Here is a 9788-nt window from a genome sequence, read left to right on the forward strand (position 1 = left end):
GTGATTCAGCAAAGCATTCCAGCTTATTCACCAAAACACTTGGGCATGTGCTAGTTTTTAAGCATGCATGTAGCTCCCCTAATCTCTGTGTAGCTTTTTCTAGGCCACAAATGCCACTTTCAGACCTTTCTCTGAGAATCCAGGCTGTTTGAGGACTGCACACCACTTGGAAGAAGAACGTGTCCTGAGTCAAAGGTAGATGGCAACTTCACAGCTGTGTAGCATTTGCAGCATAAAAGGGCAAGCAGGAGCAAATTAACACAACTTTATTTGCTCAAATACAGTAACTACAGTTGGCTGATTAATGGGAAACAACATGAGTGTCTTTAGTGACTCAAATGTGAATATAAACTGAATAAAAACCTCTCTCTACCAATAACTGGCATCACTGGCAACTGCACCAGCAAAGGACACTTCAGTTCTAAGGGCAGACAAAAGCAGAACTCCTCAGACTAGTTACTTTGCAGGTTTTGCTGTCAGGCATCTTGCAAAAAGACTGAAAATACTTAGGCACCCTAAAGTTTTACACTGCAGTTTTTAGGAGCAAAAATGGACTTACACTTTTGAGTCACAAATGTTTAAACCCCAAGTTACCATTTCACATCAGCCTTGGCATAGCTCTTTGTAGGCATGTATCCTTCATCCTCCAGTCAGAACTTCCTGCTTACCTAAAGTCACTTTTCCAATGAGATTCCCTACAGCGGATGATATTAAATTTTAGATTGGATATTTATGTGAAGTGCTGCTGACTAATGGTGGCACAGGAACCATAATGCTGACCACTGGCTATCTCACATTCAAATTTCACCATTCTAACCATCCATTAACAGTGCTATTTTTACATGGAGTCTAATAGAAGATTTTAAAGCATCAAAATAATAAACCCAGGAAAAGGGAAGCTATGACAGCATGATAAACCACCAGTGTCTACCAAATACCATGTGCATGTGTAGAGATAGAAAGGAATGTAATAGAAAAACACTTCAGACTTTGAATGTTGTCAGCCAACCATTGAATGCAATACCTAGAAAGAGCTGCTCAAACAATCTATAGCAAACAAGGCAGACAAGCCAGATCAAACTGCCAGTCTAGACCTTTTTCAATCTGGCCTCAATGTTTTGCTCTTTCAAACTCAGCAAGGCACCTAATCTCTTCATATCCACAACACTTTTTAGCCCACCTCATGAAGGCAAATCAACAATTGTGATATACAAGTGATAGCTGCCATAGAAAAGTCTCCTTTAAACCAACACTGAACATGGAACACCACAATGTGCATCCCATTAGATTCTCTGTGTAGGGAGAGCTCCAGGCTTTGGCACACTGCTAAGAGAATGGTTTTTCTGTTCAAGGTTCAAATATCCAATCTCTTGAGCTGAATTAGTTTACCACAACTCACCTTATTTCAGTGCTTCAAACTGCGGTACCTTTAAGCACCCTGGTTTAGAAAAATCCCTGCCCAAAGAGTAGGAGATGGACAGTTAAGCATGATAGCTCAGCTGGATGCTGGCTACTGAGCTCCACAAACTCATAATGCTCTTCACATGCATATTAAGGATCTCCTTTTGAATGTTATTTACAGCTTTCCTGAATACTTTTAACTTCAGTGATACACAATTTGTTTTCCGTTGCCCTAGCTCTGGAAAGCTGCTCATCTCACCCCTGAGTTTTTTCCATAGACTTATCCTTAAAGATATTAGGTATCCAACCTCCAATGAGGTTAGCAATACCAACACATGTATCTGCAGACACTGACTTTACATGCAAAGGATTCATACTGGATTGTGGTCTCAGTTTGGGAACACCAGTGCTGAATACCAAAGCTTACAGAGATACACCCTGTTTCAGAAACACTCCCTATTCTTTTAAATGGAAATGCAATTGTCCCAAACATAGCAAATACACCTGCTCCACTAAAGACTAGTTTAAGGCTATTTGAATCTTTCCAGTAACATGCATTTGCACCCCACAGACCACAATACCTTTTCCTCATTTGAATAGCTAGATCAATCAGACCTACACCACCTGAAATTTCAAGGAACCAAGAACAAACTTGAGATGTACCATCCCAAAGGAGTTTTTCTCATCTGAAAGTACTTACAACCCCAAAGAAAAATGTTGGGTTTTGTTTGTTCTACCTCCCCCAAGTCTGGTTCTATGGTGCTGCTACTTGAAGGGTAAGGAAGTTCCCATTTTATTCTACCTACTGTCCTGACTTATTTAAAAAAAAAAAAAAAAAAGCAATTTCACATAAACTCTTGCAGTTGCAGCAAAAAGAAAAGTTCTACAACCAAGTGACTGGATTCTGTAAACTGCTTACTGTCAGGTATTTCGGCAGGATAGAAAAAACAGAACAGCAGTAACTGAATAGTCAGCTCACATGTGTGGAAATTGAAACCTCCAGGCTATTCTGGGAGCAATGCTCTGTTTTCTGTAACATTTCTGCATAATCATACCAGAAAGCATGCTCTTTGCTGGAGAGACTATGATTACATGCATGTCTGTACACCTTTTGGTACAGCTGAGTCCCTGGTTATTAAACAGAGCATCTAAGGCTCAACTGCAACACAAGCAAAATAAAACACGTTCAGGATGAAAGCAGTTAACCTGCCACTGCCCGTAAAACACATGGAGCATTTCTAAATTGCAATCGTTATCTCTCCAAAGGATGTCACCAGCTTCCCTGTTTGCCCAACACGTTTACTCTTCAAGGCAGGTAAAAAGAGTCCTCTCCCTACTTTGTACACGTCGATCAGAGAGGGCTTAAAGCAGAGAAATGAAAAGAATTTGACTTGAAAGTACTTCAGCTGGACCAGTGAAAATGAGATCCAGTTGCAAAGTTACCTAACTGAGCCCGTACTGCACAACTACAGCCAGTTGTGTAACAAACCTCAGGACAATTTTACAGCTCTTAATCAGGCAAAACTCCCCGCTGATTTCCACGAGGGAGCTCTAATCAATCAAAAGCTCTGAGAACTGATTCCGGTTTTCTCCTTTTTAATGAAAAGGTTTATTTTGAGCTATGAGAACATCAGATTATATGAACTCGGCAAACCCATAGCGCTCACTTGAACAGCGTAAGGAATTCGTCCTGTGTTTTAATCTATCAATTGTATTTGTTAGCGTACAGGGGGAAAAGTAACAACACCGGAACTGACAAAGAATAATTTCACAAATAACGGACCTGTTCTCCTGACAGGCAAAAGACGGAATAGACAGCGGAAGATCCGCAGCTCTTTAATTAAACACCATCCCCTTTGAGCGAACGGGGAAGACCAGCGTCCCCGCCCGGGTTCCTCCCTGAAGTTGCGCCGCTCCCCGCGGCAGCTGGGAAGAGAATCCCCCCGCGATGAGCCCGCAAGTGACCGGCGGGAGTCCCGCGAGCATCCCGAAATCGCGCAGGGAAGACCCTGCCGGAGCGGCGGCACCGAGGGTCGGAGGGAGGCGGGCGGGATGCAAGGTGCCCGCTCCACGTGCGCTACCTCCGCTCCCGCACCGCCGGCCGGGGCGTCAGAGCCCGGCGCGCCCGTCCTGCCGCCGCCCGCCCGCTCCCCGAGTCCCCTCAGGTGCGCCACCCGCCCGCCCCTACCTGCCCGCCGGCGGCAGCAGCGACGAGCCCCCTTCTCCCACGCCGGGTCCCTGTCAGCGGTCGGCGGGAGAGCAGGAGCGCCGTCCCGCCGGCAGGGCAAGCCCCATGTGAAGAGGAGCGAGGGAGCCCGGCGGCTCCACCGGCGCGGCCGAGGGGAGGGGACGCGGGGAGGAGGCGGGAGGGCGGGACGCGCCCGGCGCTGCCCCCGCGCGGAGCCGCCCCGGCCCCGGCCGCGCCTGAGGCGCCGAGCCCGGCAGCGCCCCCTGCGGGGAGCGGCGGGCACCGACGGGCGCCGGGCACCCTCCGGGGCTCCCGCGCACCTCCCTGCCCTCCCTGCGGGGAGCCCCGAGCTCTTCTCGAGGGCCCCTTCAGCACACCAGATGCCGTTTGCTTGAACTGCTGAGGGGCCAACCAATGTTTCCAGTGAGTTAAACATTGTGGTAAGTTCGGGCTGTAACATCCACGTGCCGGCAGAATTGAAAATGCATTGGGGCCCACAAGGTAAGGAGGCAGCAGTGCCAGCCTGAAAGAATGAAACAAGCTTGGATGGCTGCTGTGGGACCATGGCTTCTCCTGGCATCGGGGCTCTTGCTGACTCTGCAGTGCCTCCCTAAATGTCCTAACGGCGAGAAGGGAGAGGATGGCCCCAACCAAGGAAAAAGAGAGTTCTTACTGCTAAAACACAGCACAAGGACTTGGGATATCAGGATTCACTGTTTGACTTTGCCCACCCATGTCAGCCGCTCAGTTCTTGATCTACCAAGCAACTGTGGTGATGCTGAAGTGAGTTCTTGTTAAAAGTTTGGCTGGCTTCCCAGAAATCCTCAGATCACGCAGGGAATTGGATTCATACTTGTCAGTTAAACAAGTGCCCAAATATTTGCAGAATATGGCATCTTTGTGCCATAGCTCCCCATCTCTATTATCAAATCCCCCTCCCTACCTCACAAGAATCCGATGAAGACCTATCTGAGGCACAATGATTTCACAATGACAGAGCTCCCGAAGCATATCCACTAAGAGATAGATGGTGCAGTTTCATACCACTCTCCTCCAAAAAGGCATAAAGATAAAAACATAAAATATTTTCAAAAGAAGGTATCTCCAGGGATGCAAATTTTTCAGGAAAGGAAAGGAGTGAGAGACAGAAACAAGTCAGTGTGTGCTGTGAATTTGATGCCAGGTTTTGCTGAGCTGGCAAACCCTGGACTACTGCCCCTGACACTGTGAGGTGTGAAACACAGAACAGGCAGGCAAGCACAATTGCTAGCCCAAACCAGGAACACACATCACAAGACGTCCAAATTAAAAATTTTAAGAGTCACCTCTTGGGATATAGCTGAAGTCCTCTGTCAGAACATCATGACTCTCTATTAGGGACTTCAACATGATACTGGTGCAAATGTTGAAACTATACACAGTAAACCTGATCTTTTTTCAAGTTGCTGATTAAGTGCAACAAAAAGCAGCATTTTACTGAGGATATTATGCAAAAAATCCTGCTGATCAGTAATTTGTTCACGGCATTAAAATCAAAAGTCATTCTATTTATGCACTCACAGAAATAAACTTATATTACTTTTATGGTACTGTGAGAGCTATACGTCTAAATTCATTTAAATATAATAAACAGTATGATTTCCCTTGTCTTTTCTGCTTACCACTTCTCTTTTAATGTTCTGTAAGACTGATTTTTTTTTTCCTTATGTACCAGTACTTAATAGCATAACCATGAAGGTAATCAAGTTCTCCAGGAAGCCAAGATTTCCCTTAATTTTACTTGGATCTCACAATTCTTTAGCTTAATAGCAGCAGGACCATATTGCACAGATCTGCATAGGTGAAGCCTCCAGGGAAAATCTGTGGATTAATACAAAGGCAGGTTGTGCTACCCCAGGATAACTGCTGGGCGAGGCTGCTTGGCTCCCAGGCTCTGCATGCTGTGTCATGGCTGGGAGCTGTGACAGCACCCTGGCACTGCTTCCTGCCAGTGGGACACAGCCTCTTGCACATCAGGGTGCTGGATGTTGTGCTCAGCTCTCTAGAAAACAGCCAGAAACACAGGATGCCCTGCAGGAATGAGGGAGACCTCATGCATCTGTGGCTTTGGCAGGATTCTCACAGAACAGATTTGTGGTCTAGCTGTAGGCTGGAGCCTACCCCTGGGGTAACCTGCAGCAGGGGGCTGTGAGAAGGAAGGAGCAGGGTCTAACCTCCATCTGTGTTTGTCTGAGTCCAGATGAACACGAAGAGGGAGCTTTCTGTTCTCTATCTTACACTCCAGCACTAAAATAATACTTCTCATTCTGAGGCACAGATCAAATAAGGGCTTTGAATATCACCCTGTAGCTATGTGCCCACACAGCTACATGCCTCGACGTCCCCTCTGCTTGCTAATATTACCGGCTTGTTTTGCTAAATCACCCTTAAAAGGGCAGAGAGCTGCTGTAAATTAGGACAGAACTGCTGAAAGTACCTGAGTTGTCCTGCGGGTGGCATCAGAATGTCTTCAGTGGACCAAGGCCTGCCGAGGAAAGAGGAGAGGGATGATACTCCTGCTTGCCAACTGCCAGAATCATTACAGTGCGAGTGCTGCTAAGAAGTTCGCATAAATCAGCAGATCTTTAAATAAAAAGGATGATTTAAAGTAGTAAGAATTAACATCATTCCATCAGCCCTTTTAATTCTGACAAACCTTTATTATACCTCAGAGGAGGATGCATATGCATGGTTTAAACTAACAGCTTCTACAGCTTCAGCAAAATGGGAACTTTATCACCACCAAAAGTACTTTCATACTTCTTCATGTAAGCCTCAAGGTGTCAGCTACAAATTGATGAACACAAATGAATCACGGCAGTTGCCCAACAGGATGCAGAAGGGTTAAGTGTAGCCAGGATAACAAAGGCTACAGATGCAACCAGAGCAGCCTTGTTCACTGTTTTTAAACAGTTTGTTACAATTTTTGTGCTTGTTTCTAGTACCTATATGGATCAGGAAAGACCTTATCACACTGAGACAGGTCAGTGTGTACTCCCAAGCCAATATATATTTTGGAAACATTCAAGTGCTGTGGGTCTAACTACTGAGGAAATGACTGCCTTACCTGCAGAGTACTTTGTGCTCATTATAGAACACATTTTTTCAGAATGTGATCATGCCTTGTACTGCTCAGTTGCCCATATGACTAAATTGCACTGCCCAAGTCCATTTTCATAGCAAAGAGTCAACTTGGGTCCGGCAGCCACCATCAGTTGTAAAACAAGGAAAGCATGACCTCCAAAAACACATCAGGAAAAATGTTTCTTTCTTTTTTGTCTTATTTTTTTCTTCCTCTGCTTTGAAAACATTTTAGATGATCTAAGTTGGTGTTTGTTGCCGCAAGCATTGATCTGCTCACCTGACATTTACATCTGACTTTCTTGCCAGAAAATGTGATTTTGCTTAGGAACTTCATTAATGCTGTTCCTTGCAAAATTCCTGGATTAATTTAATTAGAGACTGAATACTTGATCTCTACAACAACTAGTGAGGTGGGACCATTTTGTTTATTAAAGTTTAGGTATGCGAAGAAAGTCTGAAGTTCAAATCATCTGCCTTCTGAAAAACTGGGTTCTTTCAGAGTATTTCCAAGAAAACAAATCCCATATGCTGCCCTAAAACTCATTTCTGATTTGTATTGATAGAGGATCAATTCCAGTCTACCATTTCCTTTCATTAATTTATTCTTAACAAAGTTACTATTGAAAAAAAGCAAGATTTATTCTCATGACATTTAGAGTTGTGAGTCTGTATGTACAACAGTCATCACAGAGAATGAGTGGGTTTTTTTCTTGTCAGCAGTGATGCTATTCTTAGTTTTGTATGTGGTCCTTATGAGTGTCATAGATAGGCACAATAGATACACACTGGCAGCTTTGATCATATTCAGAGATGGGCTGATCTCCCAGTCCAGGAAATTATCCTAAAACGCTCATCATGTTGGCAGCAGAATTTTAACCAACAGTCCCCAAGAGCCTCTGCCAGCATATTGTTGCCTTTAGAGGATCCAGAGCTACTAAACATATTAGAGGAAATGAGAAAGATGCAGGAATTCTATATTAAAAAACCCAAACCCACAACAACAACAACAAAATCTACTTGGGCTACAGCTATAACTTTGAATCCCAGAGGTTTGAGAAATCATTCAGGCAGATGTGTGATATGTGGCGCTATCTGAACCCTCACACTGGACTCTTGGCTTCGATCCATGATCACCCAGTGGTCCCTTAGCACAGCTTTGTGGCACTGAAGAGCAATAAATGTGGCACCACTGCTGACACTAGGATGTGGCATTGAGTAGTGTGACAAGGCAAAGTACACATTAGCCTGAAGGCAGGGCTGTGCCTTGTAGCAAAAGAAAGCTAAGTGGCACAATCTTTACTGCCTGCCACTGCTGGGTCACAGTCACTCATGCCATGGCATGACTGTAGGGAGCCTGAGTAGTGCCCAGAAGCTTCCATGAAACAAGAGATATCCCAAGCAAGACAATCATAAGCAATAACTTCTGCAGAAACTGATTCCAGCAACTTTTCAAGACTGTGTTATCTCCAGTGCCACCTGCTGAGCTATCTGACATCTCTGAGAATTGACACCAAGTGAAAGAATGTGAAAAAGACAAAGATATCTTTGTTTCTCTAAAAGATTCCCTTCTTGAAGAAAATTCATTTAAAAGGAAAATAATCAAAGAAAGTGATAAGGTTGAAGATTCTGAGGCACACAGAACCACCTCACCTTTACCTACCCAGCTTGCTAGGGGAACCTCATGCCATTTTACCATGGGTGGTACTGTTTGCCTTCCCCAATATAACCATCCCTTTTGTGCAATCTCACAGCCCTGCTTAGTGACATCAAATTGATCAACAGGGAAAATAGCAAAAAATAACCCTACCTCCAAATAAAAACATTTATCACTGCCCAAAACTTAAAAAAGGAAGACTGAATCCTCCCTTGTCCTCTCTAGAAAAGTCACAGGGGACTTCTCATGGCAGGTGACAGTGGCCAGCAGTGATGCCAGAGAACATCCTGTAGCAATGCGATGCAACTATAAATGAAGTGCAATGTGGAGCTTTATGGCAGTTGTGTTTCCACCTGTGGGGTTTAGGTCCTTCTGATTTCAGTACTTGTCTATCTCTGGCTTTACTTGCTGGTTAATTTTTGAAGAACCACGAAGCTCAGCAGAAATCAGAGTAAGCAGCCAGTCATTCACTCGGCTCAACTTGCAGGATTTGTAGCCATGTTCAGACTAAGTACTGCCTGAAAGAAAGGAGTCCATCACAGAAGGGGACCTGTAGCTTCCCTATAGGCTCTGTAGTCAAAATATGTTCAGCAACAGCTAGGGCATATCACAGAGAGACAATGTTAAGGACTCGCCTAACTGCAAGTCCCATAGTGCCACACCTCCCACATTTCATGAGCCTTCATGTCATCAGACAAGTAGCTAGGGGAGGCTGTTCCTCCCTGTCCAACAGGATCACAATTTCAGCTCCATTTACCCCTACATGGATCTTCAAGCTCAATACAGGCAGCCAAAATAGTCTTTCAGTGGCCAATGGTGTGGTGATGCAAGGCCTACCCAACAAGTATGATGCTGCCATTGTAAACTGGCATTGGTCAGGGTGCCATAACCAAATTTCCACCAAATTGTGGGAAGGGATGGAGGGTACGAGTTTACAGTGTGCAGAAGGAAGCTGTTAGCTGGTTTTTGGTCATGCCTGAACCTAATGTGTGGGAATTTAAAAGACAGTTAAAAAGGTAATCTAGCTGGCTAAAAGTTGTGGGAAAATGAAGACAGATCACATCTAGATCACATCAGCATCTAGAGAGAGATATAAAGCTTTAAAATGGTATTGCCTTATTGAATAAAATTTTCCTTATAGCAATGGTGAAAATGGGACAAAATTTGGTAGGACTTACCTAATATTCTTTAGTGATAATTTTGCAAGGATATGTAAATATCTTTTTCCCGTTACCAGCCTTTTTTGTTCTTTGGCAGCCCATAATTCTTTTTTTGTGCCCTCTCCACTGGCCCCAGAGCAGAGCTGAAAATGAGAAAAGGTTCCAACCTAAACCAAGCTGAGAATAATCGGCCCATCGTAACATTTTTTTCTGAATGAAACATGAAGTTTTACCTAGAAACAAAGATTCAATTTACTCTGTT

At 44.4% G+C, this 9788-nt stretch overlaps 1 protein-coding gene across 1 annotated transcript in view; it reads right to left on the reverse strand.

Moving 5' to 3' along the window:
* CPNE4 (copine 4) overlaps nt 1-3733 on the reverse strand; it is a 228355-nt gene extending 224622 nt beyond the window's left edge. Inside the window, exon 1 of the mRNA XM_059847547.1 lies at nt 3590-3733. The gene's annotated coding sequence lies outside the window, so the exon portion shown is untranslated. The remainder of the gene's footprint in view (nt 1-3589) is intronic.
* Nucleotides 3734-9788: the final 6055 nt, after the last annotated feature.

This window comes from Haemorhous mexicanus, chromosome 1, assembly GCF_027477595.1.
Source record: "Haemorhous mexicanus isolate bHaeMex1 chromosome 1, bHaeMex1.pri, whole genome shotgun sequence".
Taxonomy (NCBI): Eukaryota; Metazoa; Chordata; class Aves; order Passeriformes; family Fringillidae; genus Haemorhous; species Haemorhous mexicanus.